Genomic DNA, 16,591 nt, shown 5'->3' with positions numbered 1-16,591 from the left:
TTCTGGTGAGTCAATAACTGTTCTTTCAACAAGGATGGAGAGCAATTGAAAAGGTTGGTTGTGACGTGAAACTGCAGTGTGGTTACAATTTCCTTATATTTTCTAAGCAAGATCTTAAAGGCTCTAGAACATTAAAACGCTGTGGCGGGCACTGTCATTCACTCTTACAATAGCCATTTCCTGGGACCGTCTTCCTTTCTGGGTGATAAAAGCCCAAAATGCCAGGCACTGGCTGTCCTACCATTGCACGTAGCCAGAACCTGTCTGTGTCCCAATCCTGGCTCACAGGATCAAAAGGAAAGTTGTGAAAAGGTGTTGCTTTCTCCCGGATAAAAAGGAATGTCATTTTCCCACCTCAGGCTTCTGCAGGAGACAGCTCTGGTGGCCGTCTTGAGAGCTGTGAGAGAAGTCAAGAGAATCACAGAGAGGCAAAACCCAGACCCATGACGTGGCGGACATTGTGAGACAACCTGCAACCACCCACCACTTGACTCCTCTCATGCCAGAGGATCAAGCCATTCGGGTAGGCGCTCTGGGGTAGATGCACACTAACACTTACGCCTGATGCATTTTTAACATTTCCAGTTTTGCAAGGGATTCACTGCTTTTTTGCAGCCCACTTGACTTAACGAGGGGCCCGAGCAAGCCTGCTTAGGGCCACAGAAAAACCCACATGCTCTGCACGCCATCTCCATGCTTTGCTCAGGCTGCTTCTCACGTTCCCTGCCAGACGCTGCCACCTCCTGACCTTGCTACTTTCTCTTACAGAGATTTGCTCTGAATCTTGGCTTCTGCTGACTCTTAATCATCAGGCTTTGGATGTATTACCACAACTTTCCCCTTGTTCTCCTTCAGAATAGGAATTCCATTTCCTGCCCCATGTCTCCTAGTATGCCAGGTAACCTCCTGCCCCAGCCTTGATACTGCCAGGCTGGGCCTACCTCATGCCCACCAAACCTGTCCCACTCCATTCCTCCTACGGGCACGAAGAAGGTGTAGGGTTAGTCCATAGGACTATGTATAAAAAAGCTTCCCGGGAATTTTTCTAGAGTCACAATATTTTTTCACCTGGCACAGTGGTTCATGCCTGCAATCTCAGCACTTTGGGAGGCCGAGGCAGAAGGACCATTTGAACCCAGGAGTTCAAGACCAGCCAGGGAAACATAGTGAGACCCTGTCCCAATAAAAAAAAAATTAATAAGATAAAATTAAAAACAATGTTTTCCCCAATGTAATTCCTTAAAGTTGAATGTATAGACACCAAAAAGGGGAAGTTTGAAAATCAGATATAGTACCAAGAAGAAATCAATGCCCAGAGAAGGAATAATATCAAATTCATTCAAGTCCTAACCTCTTCTTCTGTGTGAACTCTGTATTTGTTTATGTGGAGGTCTTCTACAGGAAGTGTTGGGGCAATACTGTTACCTGTTAATGCACATCATGCATTTGACAAATGATATTTTTCTTCCACTGCATGCTAAATGCTGTCATTATCCACATAGAAAATGTAGTTAAACATCCACAGGAGGCACAGGTGAGAATTTCACTGCCGTCTATTTCAAAGCTAAATCCTGATGTCAGTCATTATTTTTAATATTGATGAGTTATAATTAGGGCATCCAATTTGTCTTGAGTTTGCACATCATTATGCCTCACAATAAAAAGTAAGCAGAATCTTGGTGCCTGAATTTTGTTAATCATTCTTCTTGGTTGGGGACCTTAATCTTGGCTTCAGCTCTGACATTAAATAAACTTGCACACAAATTATTCTAAGTGCCTTATTTAGCCTGACCAGGGAGAACAGGACCTGGCCGTGAAGCATTTCTCCATTACCTGCACCTGACCTAGTCCCTGATCTAGCACTATCACCTGCAGTCAGGCCTGGTAAAGTTTACAGTTCTGCCCCCTGCCCCAGGAATCTATATCCAGGTCTCTGAGTGCTATCCCTTCTCCTGGGCCTACCCTCTGACCCAACAACTTCACACCCAACTGCTACTCCATCTCTGATCGGGTCCCTCTACAGAGGTATTTCCAAGTGGTGAACTGCACCTAGTGCTATAGTTTGGCCATTTGTCCCCTCCATACCTCATGTTGAAATTTGATCCCCAATGTTGGAGGTGGACCCTAGTGGGAGGTGTTGGGGTCATGGGGGCGGATCCCTCATGAATTGATGGGTGCCCTCCTTTGGGGATGAGTGAGTTCTTACCCTTAGTTCCCACGAGAAATGGTTCTTAAAAAGAGCCTGGCACCGCCCCCTCTCTCTTGTTTCCTCTCTGGTCATGGGATCTCTGCACACACCAGCTCCCCTTCACCTTCTGCCATGAGTGGAAGCAGCCTGAGGCCCTCGCCAGAACCGGATGCTGCCACCATGCTTCTTATACAGCCTACAGAACTGTGAGCCAAATAAACCTCTTTTCTATATAAATTACCCAGTTTCAGGTATTGCTTTATAGCAACACAAAATGGAGTAGGACACCTAGACATCCAGGTTTATCAATGTAGACACATATATACGTGCATTTCACACATAGCTTGTTAGAATGTGTGTGTCACTGGGGCTCTTTCATCTATACACTCGGAAAAAAGTATCTGCTTCATTTTCATTTTGCCTTTGCTCACCTCAGCTTCTTCCTTTATTTCTGACACTAGCAAATTAAGAAAGGGGAACTTTGATTCAATCACCCAAGAAAATCATTCCCAAATGACCTTGGGACCATATCTTTATTCTCATTTAAAGTTACCTAAAATTATTTAAAAGAATGGAAAATAATAAGAAACAGAAAAACCTAATAGCTTGGAACAACATGTATTCACTAATTTTGTTTACTAATACCTCCATCTAGGGGAGTTATTTCCAGAAAGATTTTTTTTTTTTTTTTTTTTGAGACAGAGTCTCACTCTAGGCTAGAGTGCAGTGGTGCCACTCAGCTCACTGCAACCTCTGCCTCCCAGTTCCAGCTATTCTCCCGCCTCAGCCTCCTGAGTAGCTGGGACTACAGGCACGAACCAACATGCCCAGCTAATTTTTTGTATTTTTAGTAGAGATGGGGTTTCACCATGTCGGCCAGGCTGGCCTTGAACTCCTGACCTCAAGTAGTCTGTCCACCTCGGCCTCCCAAAGTGTTGGGATTACAGGCGTGAGCCACCATAGTTGCCATGCAAGATTCTTTTGTTATTGAGGCAATTAAACGTTAGAGGAGAAGAAATGACTGTGTAAAAATAGGAGCAAATAGAAAATGAGAAAGGCCGGGCACAGTGGCTCATGCCTGTAATCCCAGCACTTTGGGAGGCCAAGGCCGGTGGATCACCTCAGGTCAGAAGTTTAAGACCAGCCTTGCCAACATGGTGAAACACCACCTCTCCCAAAAATACAAAAAATTAGTTGGGCATGGTGGTGGGCACCTGTAATTCCAGCTACTCGTGAGGCTGAGGCAGGAGAATCCCTTAAATCTGGGAGGCGGAGGTTGCAGTGAGCCAAGATTGTGCCTTTGCACCCCATCCTGGGTGACATCACAAGACTGCATCTCAAAAAAAAAAAAAAAGAAAAAGAAAAAGAAAGAAAAGAAAATGAGAATCTTACTGGTCTCAGCCCTCAAGTAAAAGAAAAGGGCAGGGCTAAGTCAGCAGAGTGATTAGGAAGCTTATTCCACAGCCCTATTGCCTAAATACCAAGGGGCAAACATTAAGATTCACGTATTTCCCTCTTGGTCTCCATGTGGATTATGTCCTCTACCAGGGAAACCTGGACACAAAACCTGGACACATATTTATAGTAGCTTTATTTATAATTTGGCATAGTTGATTTCAAAACTTGGAAGCAACCAAGTTGCCCTTCAAAAGGTGAGTGGATAAACAAATTGTAGTGCATCCATACAACAAAACACAATTCAACGATAAAAAGAAATGAGGTATCAGGCCATGAAAAGACAAAGAAATCTTAAATGCATGCTGCTAAGTGAAAGAGGCTAATCCGAAAAGGCTACATACTATATGATTCCAACTGTCTGACATTCTGGAAAATGTAAAACCATGGAGACAGTAAAAAGACCGGTGGTTGCCAGGAGCTGCAGGTGAGGGAAGGAAAGACAGAGGGATAAACAGGTTTACTACAAGGGGATTTTAGAGCAGTAAAACTATTCCATAAGATACCGTGATGGTGGTTACGTGTTATCATGCATTTGTCAAAACCTCATTCAACACAAAGTGGATCCTAATGTAAACTATAGATGCAGTTGAGAATAATGCATCAATATTGGCTATCAGTTATAACAAATGCACCTCACTGATGCAAGATGTTTATCATCAGGGGAAGCTGTCAGGTGGCAGATTTAAGGAGATCCACTGGATAAGGGGAAAAAAAGATGTATAGGAGATAAAGAACAAGACCTGGCTGAAAGAAGGCAACATATTGGAAAGAGGTTTCATAAAAAGCCATTCAAGTGAAGAAATAGAAGGATAGGATGGACTGAGAGCCGATTCTTTGTTAAACCCGTGCTTTCCAGGTCCTGCTCTTCCAATCTTTTCCAATCTTCAGAAATACAGAGGAGGAACCAGAAACTCTGGGAGACCTGAGACTCACCTACAAACCTAGAAAGTGATAACAGCAGGGTTTGGATGAGGTCTGTCTGACTCACAGGTCCTGATCCTTCCTCCACCCTACCTTACCTTTATCCACTTATGGAAGACCCCAGCTTGTCTTCTAGTTGGGACAGGTGTAGCCATGGAAGTACTGGGAACCACTTAACAGTTATTCCCAGGAGCTGCCTAAGGAGATTTTCTCTGCAAGAACAGAGGTTAATGAATTCTCCTAATGAATGAGAGAAATCCCAGAGATAAACAAAGATGGAAACATCTAAAAAGGTTCAGTCACGATAGCCCAGCAAGATAGCATCGACTGACTAGTCTGCTGCCTTTAGAGAAGAGGAGTGATTTCTGAGAGCCTCTCGCTGCGGATTCCCTGCTGATCTGGCAGCTCCAGCTTAGCACTCAGAGGAAGCCACAATGAGAAGACCAATTTTCCAGTCCTAAGAAGAGACACATCCCCTTCAGTGCATACATTCCTCTCGTATTCACTGTTTTCATGCAGCGCCCTGCAGCCTGCATAAGGCTTGAAATTGCAACCCTTATACATTCAAGTCCAGATTATCCTTCTTAAAGGGAATCAACCATTCTTGAAATCCCCAGATAATCCCCCAGCTTCATTTGTACCATTTTTTTGTACTGCTTTCCCAGAAAGTTCAAGCCCTAGACTGAAAGAACACACGAAGTAAAATTGATGGCTTTGAATGGCAAATCCCAGCCAAGAATCCAACCAAACATGGTATACCAGGGCCCAAGCATGCTTCCTGTTCCCCACTAGCTACCGGCTCCCAGTCCCCTTCCTCTTCAGACTGCCATGGGCCCATGCAGACAGCCCTAGGGAAGCAAGGAGGCTTCTTCCAGGCTGGACGAGGTCTAGGTGAGGGTGGCAGGCACAGTGCAGACTCCTCCTGCAAGCCCACGTCAGGGAACAGTCTGGCTACCTCCAAGGTTGGGATCTTAATCTCTGATTTGGCTCTAAAAGCTTCTCAGGCAGCACCCAGTGCAATAACTGTGGGGCAAAATCAAGAAGTATCTAGCAGGAGAGAGTTTCCAGAACAATTGTGCCGAGGGCCCTAGAAACTGAGCATTGAGCCTATGGACACTAGCCCCTGTATGGTCTAGAGGACCCAGGATCCCACTTTAACCTGTTCTCCCAGCCAAGCAGGAGCAAACTACATCTGACTTAATATACTCTTGCAGAAGATGTACCTACTCTATGCTTCTTCACAGTCTCTGCTGGAGCCACTAGCAAAGTATAAGGGCTTGTACAAGGTACAAGCTCACAGGATGGACACGTGGGAGAGAAGGGGGAAAGGGAGGAAAGAGAGAAGGAGGGAAAGCAGGAAAGTGAAAAGTCTCTAGATGGGCAAATGGTGATGAAAATTTCACTAATAGAACTCCCTTCTCCTTCTCCCTGCTTCATTTCTGTCTTTGAATCTTAACGTTTACTCTAGACTTCAGTGAAATCTCCTCTACTAAGTCTTCTTTAACGCCACAACTGAACACTGAGATCCCCCCATTTCCCACGTGTGTTGGGCAATTTCAGCCTGCACCACTAACAGAGGACTTTATCACAGTCCTCTGGTTTTGAGGATATAACCTGGTTCCTGACACACTCTCCAAACAGGAGGCTTTGCTTGCTCAAGGATAGTAATGCTAGCCGTTTCCTTGTAGCCAAGACCTAGTACTGCTCTTCACCTTCAAGATGGGCACTCACTCACTCACTCACTCACTTACCGAACTCCCACCCACGTCCCAGCATGCTCTCAGCTATGCAGGCACTGGCAGGAGAAGCCTCGAGAGCTCCCCTTCAGGACCAAGGGAAGGTGCTCCTGTTCCCCATCTCTGGGTCTCCAGAGTCTGAGGCACAAAGGTATAGCAGAGGGCCTGCCAGTCCCTGGCCTAAGCATTTCAGGTGGTCTGGAGCTGATATTCATTCAGAAATGTGTTACTATTTTTCAAAGATACATACACACATTTGATTTATAAAATACAAGCCAGGGGACTTACACCTGTAATCCCAGCACTTTGGGAGACCACGGCAGGAGGATGGCTTGAGTTCAGGAGATTGAGACCAGCCTGGGCAACATGAAGAGGCATTGTCTTTTTCTTTCTTTCTTTCTTTCTTTCTTTTTTTTTTTTTTTTTTGGCTGAGCCAGAAGGTCTGGGTGTCCTTCCCATGGCTGTTTCCTTCCCAGCACAGGCACAGAGCCCTTGAGAAGGGCTGTCTCTGAATGGGGGAGCCAGGAACGCAGGTCGGACATGTCTTTGGCAGGCATGTTCAGTCCCAGCAGGATGCAATCCTTCAAGTTGGAATTCCACTGGGTATTTGAGAGGGACCACGGTGGGGGGTAGAGAGGAAGTCTTTGACAGGACTTACATCTCGGTCCAGGCCTCCTCTCTCACTATCCAATTCCATCCAAGTTATAGGACCCTAGGGGTCAACAATCAGGCCCACCCACCTCAAGAGGGGCAGATTCTTCAATCGGTGCCCAGTTCACACACACCTGCTTCTGCTGGTCGCACACTTAAAGAGAATCTGCCTTATGGTAAGAGACAGATCGTTTCCACTCTGCCCCTCCCCAGCACCTCTCTTCGGCAGCATCTGTGCAGGAACTGCTGGGAAGAAGCCATGTGCCCTCATCCACAAATCTTGCAGCATCAGTGACAGGATGGAGGCCATCCGTGGACCCAGGCGGACACCTGTGCTCCCCAGTCCATCACATACTGCCCTACCTGTGTGCTGTCAAATGCTGGTGCCCAGGTCGGAGCTCCAGCAGGCCCCGAATTGGGACCTAAAGCCAGTTTGCATAGGCACTTGGTAATTTTTGGTAGGGAGGTGGATAAAAAAGTAGATGAACGTGGGAAGAATGAAAGTGTTTCATTTGATAAACTAATTAGAGATCTGAAGTGATTTTACCTTTATTTCCTTCACTTTAAGCCAATCATGAAATTTCACAGTCATTTCTGGGGTGGGGGCAGAAGGAAGGCGGTGTCAAGAATCACTGGGGCTCTGGCCCAGTTGGCCCGTGGAGGTGCAGGTAGGGTGGGCCCTCACTGGGGCAACTGGAGGGGCATGGACTGCCCCACCAGCAGGTAGGTGATGTTCCGAGAGCGTGACAGCTCTACGCGATGTCCTCCGCGGCTTCCAGCTTGCGCAGCTCGATCAGGCCGTCTCCTGCGGTGGCCAGTGAGTTGGCAATCAGCTCAGCTGCCTTGGAGTCGCCCTCAGCAGAGATGATAGCCACCTTTTTATGCTGCTCAGCCTTTTCCACCACAAATCTGGCCCTCTCTGCTTCCTGCCGAGCCACCTGTTTGGCTTCCACTGCTTCTGTGAACTCCTTCCCGAAGGTCAGATGTGTCAAGGACACATCGTCCAGGATGAGCCCAAAGGTGGCTGCTCGCTCTGTAAGGTCGTCGCTACCTGCCTGGAGACCAGCTCTCTCTGGGTGATTAGTTCTCCAGCATCAAAGCAAGCCACCACTGACTTGAGGATCTCGGTTGTGATGGACGGCAGCACACACTCATCGTAGTCCTCTCCGATGCTGGTGAAGATGCGAGGCAGCTGGCTAGCAACGGGTCAGAAGAGGATGTGCAGTGCGATGTTGACATTCTGTAAATCTTTGCTACCAGTGATGACTGGCACATTACGTGGCCGAGAACGGCAGTCAAAGATCATTGGCTTCTGTACCCATGGGATGAGAAAGTGAGTCCCTTCCCCTACCACAATGTCCTGTACTCCACGGAATCAGTCAAAGATGACAGCTCTGTGCCCAGCATCCACATTATGTAAGGCCAAGTTCACCACGCCTCCTGCAACAGCTAAGGCCAGGCCAAACTTGCCGATGGACTCAAACACTTTGGCAGCCATGTTTTCTTCTGTTGTACCCTCTCACACCTGCTTCCACTCTGACCTCCACATGAATACCCCCCCACTTTTTTTTTTTTTTTTTTTGAGATGGAGTCTTGCTCTATTGCCCAGGCTGGAGTACAATGGCGAGATCTTGGCTCACTTCAATCTCCACCTCCTGAGTTCAAACAATTCTCCTGCCTCAGCCTCCCAAGTAGCTGGGATTACAGGTACCTGCCATCATACCCAGCTAATTTTTGCATTTTTGTAGATAAAAGGCTTCACCATGTTGGCCAGGCTGGTCTTGAACTCCTCACTTCAGGGGATCCACCTGCCTCAGCCTCCCAAAGTGCTGGGATTACAGGTGTGAGCCACCAAGCCTAGTCAAGAGGCATTATCGTTACAAAAATAATTGTTTAAAAATTAGCCAGGCATGTCAGTGCATGCCTGTGGTACCAGCTACTTGGGAGGCTGAAATGGAAGGTTTGCTTGAGCCCAGGATGTCGAAGGTACAGTGAGCTGTGTTCACACCACAGCACCCCAGCCTGGGTGACAAAATGAGACTCTGTCTCAAATAATAATTAAAAAAAATAAAATAAAATGCAAAGTCATTTCAAGCCATTACTGACTTTTTATTATACATTTATTTTTAAATAGGTAGATATTAGAAGTTCAGGTCCCAGGATTTTTTGACGTTTGAAAGAATTTCGATGTCATATTAGAATATTTTGGAACTACTGATCCATACACCAAATGCGGTTCCTCTCCTCATTCACAGTCAGGTGGCATGCTGCTAGCTGCAGCCAGAATCCAGGTTCACCATTTATGAACACGTAGTCACTGAGTCTGCCAAAAATTCGCTTCTAAATTTGCAGAAGTTCAAAGCTTACGGAAAAGTTTAAAGGCAACCGATGCAACTGTCACCCTTGACCAATTTGCTGGGAGCTAGAATCATACACAATCAATAAATCTGACTTAAACAGTTCTATTTCAGTTTATAATCAACAATAAGGCCCAGCTCCAATACTTCTCTCTCGCCAGTGAGGGTTATTCAGAGCCTTTTCCTTGTATAGCTAGGAAAAGGTGGGGACCAAGTTTCATAATATTCCATGACATTAACAGACACAGCAAAACTCTCTTTCCTTGACCCAATTCACTGCCTTCATTTTCACAAAGTACTCAGTGCAATAGCCATTTAGCATAGTGTATCCCACTAAAACAAATGGGAGCCTCATTTAGATGCCATTCTAACTCCTTATGTTTCCACATGCTTATAAACTATGAGGCAACTGTCAAGTTAATAAATATCCAAATTCTGATGGACTTACATATTATATTTAGACAGTGTATTTGCATTCAGAGCAAAAGTGAAATGGGTCTTAGAACGAGTCATGATAAAGTGATTGCTATCCAAAAGTCTGGAATCTGGATCCAGACAGCCATGGGCTTGCAACTTTCTCTATCCAACAACAAACAGACCCAAAGATTAAAGTGCTCAAATAAAAATTAGGGAAGGTCCGCCAACCCCCAGTTTTACCTCTACCTGATTGGGCCAACATTTATGAATGACTATGGCCCATAAATGGTGCTGCTGCGCTGCTTATCCACTATTGAATGCAATCCTCCCTAACAGGCAGATGCTATTCTTGTCACTGTTTAAACAGATAAGGACACTAAGCCTCAGAGGTTGTACAAGAAAACACAAGTTAATCAGCTAGTACAAGTCAGACTCAGACCAAGATTTTCTGAAAATCCAAAGCCCAGGCATGTTCCTGTTATACTACTTTGCCTCTCAAGTGAAATATTATTTCTTTGCCTAGCCACCCTCACTTACAGCCAGGGTGGGTGTGCACAGATCTGTGTATGGCTCTAGTATAAGAAAGTGGGGAGATGCGTAGAAGGCTCAAAAAAGTGGTAGCATCAAAAATTCAAACCATCCCCTGTACACAGGAGTCTCAGTTGAGTTTTTAAATCAATATTCCCTCAGCTGACCCTGATAAGACAGAGATTTCAAAAATCTAATATGCACAGACATTTTCCACTTACTCATGTAAACATCTTAAAAACTCAGCAATGAGTTACCATATGGAGCTCCAAGTACAAATGCTGTGTCTATTGCCTTTGAGGTCTCCAGACAGAGGCAGGCAGTAAAGGAAGGACTCTAGGGGATGGGCATAATGCAAGGCAGGCAGCTTACCCATCTCAGGAGCTGGCTTCAGCTCAACAGTACCACAGGGATGGAGGTAAGAGATTGCAAACACAGTGGGCTGACTGCAATTGTGCTGTTAGGGAAGCTACTAACCCCAATCAGCAGCAATCACACTTGATCTTCGGGATGACTTTGGAGTAGTTCTCAGAACTAAACAGTGGAGAGAAGGCCAAATGAGTTTATACATGACTCGGATAAAGCTATGGATAAATTAATTTTGTTTTCGTGTGCAAACATTTATCCCAGCTGAAGAATTATAGTGCTGGCATGAATATGCATTAAAAGAACAGAAGCTGAATTGTGTTTCAAGGGAATTGTATTGACTACACAAGCAGCTAATGACATGGTTTTCTTCTCCGGAAGAATCAGCACTCATTTTCAGAGTGACCTTATAGTGTAAACTCTTTGAATTCAGAGCACAATGAACAAGCTCCTCTACTGAATTTATAAGTAACTATAACATGCCAGCACCAAGTCACTCTCTGGGTAACTCTTCTGCCTGTCGAAACCCGGGTTGATCATTGTTTGTGCACCAACCTTCCTAAGCTAGTACAGCATGCAAACAGACCTTTCTGTGCAGATTAGAGAGAGCCCACATGTTAATAGAACCCACATGTCACAGATCATTTGCTTTGCCTCTCTCAACACAGAACTTTAGCATCTGATTAGCAGAGGCCAGATGTCCTTCTTGGACACCTGGACAAATGGATTTGTTTTTAAGCAAAGTCAAAGGAAACCAGAGATAGTCATGTACCTGAGGTCCCCAGTCAGCCTAGCCCTTTTAATGTACCTAGCCATCCCTGAAGTCTTGCCCTGTAAACTAAATGGGAATTTGCCATTGCTGTCTTTAGAGGGGTTCGCAAAGCTATAGAATAAAATGACTACAATTTGAGATCAACTGACTCAAAAATTTTATCTCCTAGAGGGAAAAAAACTAAAGTCCAGAGAGTCAAAATGAGTAGGCCACAGTTACACAGCTAGGAGGTGGCAAAGCTTTTAAAGAAACCAGACTCTAGATTCCATTGCCCAACCTGACTCCTGGTTATTAGTTGCGTCTAAGACAATGGCTTTCAAACTTTCGCATCAGAATCATCTGGAGGGCTTGTTAAAACAGATTGCCAGGCCCCAGAGTTTCAGATTCAGTGTTTCTGGACTGGGGCCCTAGAATTTGCATTTCTAACAAGTTCTCTGGGGAATGGTGATACTCTTGATCTAGGGCCCACACTCGGAGAACCACTGAGGTAGCATGTGTGATTAGATAGGAGAAAGAAGTTGCTCATCTGACCCTATGGACATAAAAGGTTTATCTAAAAACTTAAAGAAGTTTGTTCCAGTTTCCAAATCTGTTCTAGGCTACATAAGTTAAGGGGAATTTATCTTCTAATATGCACATTTTAGAGGCTTTTAAATGACACAGGGAAAGGCTTCTGTCCATCCGCTAAACCATACTAAAGAAGCTTTACGTTTGAATCTGAAATTGAAGATGAAGAAATAATCCTTAGACAAATATAAAAGCCTGGGGAAAAGGGTGGGTTTGTCATGGAAAGGTGGGCACAGGCATGTGGGCAGTGAGATTGTTTGGCTGTGTCCCCCCCAAATCTCATCTTGAATTTTAGCTCCCCTAATTCCCACATGCTGTGGGAGGGATCCAGTAGGAGACAATTGATTCATGGGGTCAGTTACCTCCATACTGTCCTCGCAGTAGTGAATAAGTCTCACGAGAGCTGATGGTTTTACAAGAGGTTTCCCCTTTCCCTTGGCTCTCATTCTCTCATGCCTGCTGCAATGTTAGACATGACTTTTGCCTTCTGCCATGACTGTCAGACCTCCCCAGCCACATAGAACTGTGAGTCCATTAAACCGCTTTTGAGTCCATTAAACCGATTTTTCTTTATAAATTACCCAGCCTGAGGTATGTCTTTATCAGCCCAATGAAAACGAACTAATGCAGGTGGGTAAAGGAGGACACGATCAGTGGATGAAACAAGGAGCACTGGGGCTCAGAAGCAGTCTGGCTCAATTGGGCACATATAATCAAGAACATGGGAAAATGGCAATTGGATTGTTGAGTTGGAATCAGGAATGCCAGAAATAGGATAGAGGGCAATGCAAGTGTTGATTCACTAAGAGAGAAGGCAAGACCCAGCTGTGACTGCGCTGACTCCATTCATTTATTGAATCATTCAACAAGCATTTACTGGGCATTTCCTGCATGCTAGGCCCTGCACTAGGACTGGGGATGCAAAAAGTAAGAAGGCATTGCCCAAGAAAGATAAATTGTGAACACAAACAACTCTGATGGAATGGCACAAATGTTCAACAGAGGTACAAAGCATTGCATAGAGTTAACTTCTTCCTGGAGAAACCTCTATTTGAGGTTTCTCTTGCTTTTATCACTGGCCAAAGGTTGGTTTACCCCATCACTCTACCCTTGGACATCTTATTGTTAAAGGCTTTAGGGGCCAAGGCTGGTATTTATGCCTGTAATCCCAGTGCTTTGGGAGGCCAAGGCAGGAGGATCACTTGAGGCCAGGAGTTCAAGATGAATCTGGGGAACATAATGAGACTCTCATCTCTACAAAAACGAATACATAAGTTAGCTGGGTGTTGTGGCACCAGCCTCACTTAAGCTCAGGAGTCTGAGTGCAGTGAATTATAGCCATGCCACTGCACTCCAGCGTGAGCAACAGAGCAAGACCCTGTCTGTAAAATGAAATAAAATAGATTTTTTAGTCTAGTAGTGACCTCCAAATGCTATAATTAAACTCGCATGCTGAATCTCCACCTCCAGCCTGATTTCCTCCAAGCTCCATCTCCTAAGCTGTCATTTCCAGCAGTACTCTAGGCATGGATGCCTACATATCAATCATTTTATCTCAACATGTCCAAAAAACAGATTCATTTTCTTTCATATTTTTAACCACATACGCTAATGGCTTAACCATCAAAACATCCTCCAAGGCTAAATAAAATACTAGAGACATTCTTGGCTCTTCTCACTCACTTTCCATTTCTGATGTCACCAGAATCTCTTATTTCTACAATCATAACTCGCTCTCATCTGGCCTTTTCTCTCTGTAACCACTGCCTTCAGCAACACTCCACTGATGTTGGCTCCTTCAGATAATTAGACCTGTGAGGGAGAATGGATGAGGAAGGGGTAAAGGCCCTGGGCTGGCCTGTCACAGGCTCTGCCCAGGATTCAGCTGGTTTTTGAAGGGCCAAAGCAAAAATCCAAGTCATGGCCGTCTCTGAATGTCAGACTAAGGACATTTGACTTTATTTGGCTGGCCATGAGGAGTGAGGAAAAGCTTTTGTAGAGAGATGTAATGTAATCTGAGGTATGCATTAAGAAGATTAATTTGGCAGTAGCTTATAGAAAAGATTATATGGAAAATAGATTAGCAGTAAGGAGATCAGCTAGGACATAATTGGAAAAGGCCATATGATTAACAGGGAAGGTTTGAATTCAACTGGCAGTTGTGGAAACAGAAAGTAAGAAATGGAAGAAATATTTTAGAAATAGAATTGATATTACTAATTAAAGTCTGGTGCTAAGGGAGGCAGAATTCAAACATAACTCTTGAGTTTCTATCCTTGACTAGTCAGAAGAACAGGGATTTCACTTAGGGAAAGAACAATGAAGAAAGGGGAGAAGAGAAATTCTCTGTTCTGCAAACTCCCCCATCTTCCCTGACTTCTCCGGCTGTCAAATGCAGTGTTCAGATTTAGGCATGTTGAGCTTGAGGCACTACTGTGATCTAAGAGAGCTGAGGGATTCAGATTGTGAGCCTGGGACAGGAGGACCAGAGCTGCATGGCCCTACACAGAGGTAAAGAGCCGCTCTGGGTGAAGTGGATCAAGGTGTAAGCCTGACCAAAATGCTTTTATAATTGGTAATGATAAGAATACCAGCACCCTTGAAGTAGAAAAAAGCCCTATAAGAAGAAGGGGTGGGGAAAGTAGACTGCCATCACTGCTGTTCATGATGAGAGAGGAGAAGTGGCATCATTAGCAGTGATAGAAGTAACAGAGGCAGAGTCCTAGGAAAAAGCTGTAGAAAGATTGGGAAGGATGGGTTGCCTTGGGATGACATGAATTAGTTTTCAGGCACAGAGACCTAGAAAAGGTAGGGAGAAAGAAGGAGAAAGGATAATAGAGAGTAGATAACAGATAATCTTAGAAAAACATAAATAAATTAAGATCAAGGTCAAAATAGGAACAATAGTCCGGAAGAATAAAAGATGGGGGAAAACCAGAAGAAATAATGAACTCTCTTCTGAATTAGAGATGAAAGCAAAAGAAGGGTCAAAGAATGGTTCACGTAAGAAATGAAGGCTGAATGTTTAATGCAAGTCTTTAAGGATATGTAGAAAATGTAACAAGGAGTAAATAAAGTATGCACATGAATATAAGAATTACCTGGATGGGCACATGGCTCACACCTGTAATCCCAGCACTTTGGGAGGCTGAGGTGAGTGAATTGCCTGAGCTCAGGAGTTCACGACCAGCCTGGGAAACACAGTGAAACACGTCTCTAATAAAATACCAAAAACAAACAAACAAACAAACAAAATTAGCCAGGAGTGGCAGCGTGCACCTGTAGTCCCAGCTACTCGGGAGGCTGAGGCAGGAGAATTGCTTGAACCCAAGGGGCGGAGGTCACAGTGAGCTGAGATCACGCCACTGCACTCCAGCCTGGATGACAGAGTGAGACTCTGTCTCAAAAAAAAAAAAAAAAAAGAAAATAATAAAGGTTATATACGAATTAATTGAATGTTTTGAGGCATGATCAAGACAATGTTGTCACTTTTCTGTTAAGCAAGCTTAGCACATTGCCCCCTCCCAGGGCTGTTCTTCAGTCAGAGGGTAAGGAAGATTAAGGACAGAAGGCATCTAGGGCTCCAGGTGAGAGAAACACTGAAAGGACTGAGCATGGGACACAGGCTGGTAGAGAAGACAAGCCAATCCCAAACAGGAGTGCTGAGGCCTCCAGGATCTCTTGATCCGATGGGGGAACTGGTACCACTGAAGAAAGCTCAAGAGAAGTGCACTTGCTGGGAGAACCCAGATTCCAACAAGATGAACTACAGAGAAAACTTAGGGCACTGACTGAGGATACTGGCAAATTTGGGCACAGTGGGATTGAAGTTGTCTGGAACTCAGTTGGAAGGAATGGGCGGAGGAGTCTAAGAGAGCAGAAAGGCTGAGAAATCAGGGAAGAGGGAGGATTTTGCACCTGTGGGGATAAAGGCGATTGAGCCTGACTTGTAGGTCAATCCCTTGTTCACTCAGCAGGTCCCGGGATCCTGCCCACTGGCAAAATCAACCATACTTCTCCATCTCTGAGTGATGAAGCAGATCAACCTAAGCATTCCTCTATTGTTCCGTTCCCGCAGTCCATTTGTCTAGACTGTCTCTTCCAGGATGCCAAAGGCCTTATTTGAGGAAAACATGTGATTGTTGCAGGGACATCAAATTAAAGTTAAACTTGCTTTGTCTCCTAAGCATCTGCCTTTAAATATTCAATGACTTCCCTTGTTGTAAATGAAATCTTTAGTTTACTTGGTTGTTACTTTGATTCACTGTCTTATGTCTCTGTCAGGGTGAACCTCTCTAATCCTCTTGGGTCCTAAACTAGGGAATCATTCTGACTTTTACCTTCCTCAACACCCTGGCTCTCTGCTATTAGTCCTCGCTCAACACTGCCTGCTGCATCCATCCCTTCCTTCTATAACCAGTGGCACCACCCCTACCCCGATTACTACTGGTGACATTGTAGGAGAAGCGCTTGCTGAGGTCAGAGTGTCTCCAAGAGGAAGCCAGCTAACTCTCTCTCCAGGGCATTACCGGGTTGAATTTACCAATTTCTTCAGGCTGGCCAATGCCCAAAGTCCACCAGGGGTCTCAGAATCACAGCTTCATTAGAAATCTCAGAAATGGACTCACTA

General features: G+C 44.9%; 1 pseudogene; it reads right to left on the bottom strand.

Annotated features, from left to right (window-relative positions):
• Window positions 1-7,474: 7,474 nt before the first annotated feature.
• LOC116561295 lies at window positions 7,475-8,528 on the bottom strand (annotated as a pseudogene).
• Window positions 8,529-16,591: the final 8,063 nt, after the last annotated feature.

The sequence above is a fragment of the Sapajus apella genome, unplaced genomic scaffold (genome assembly GCF_009761245.1).
Source record: "Sapajus apella isolate SASKATOON/1434 unplaced genomic scaffold, GSC_monkey_1.0 scaffold29, whole genome shotgun sequence".
NCBI lineage: Eukaryota > Metazoa > Chordata > Mammalia > Primates > Cebidae > Sapajus > Sapajus apella.
The sequence above is the reverse complement of the archived record's forward strand: the minus strand, read 5'-3'. Positions and strand labels throughout refer to the sequence as shown.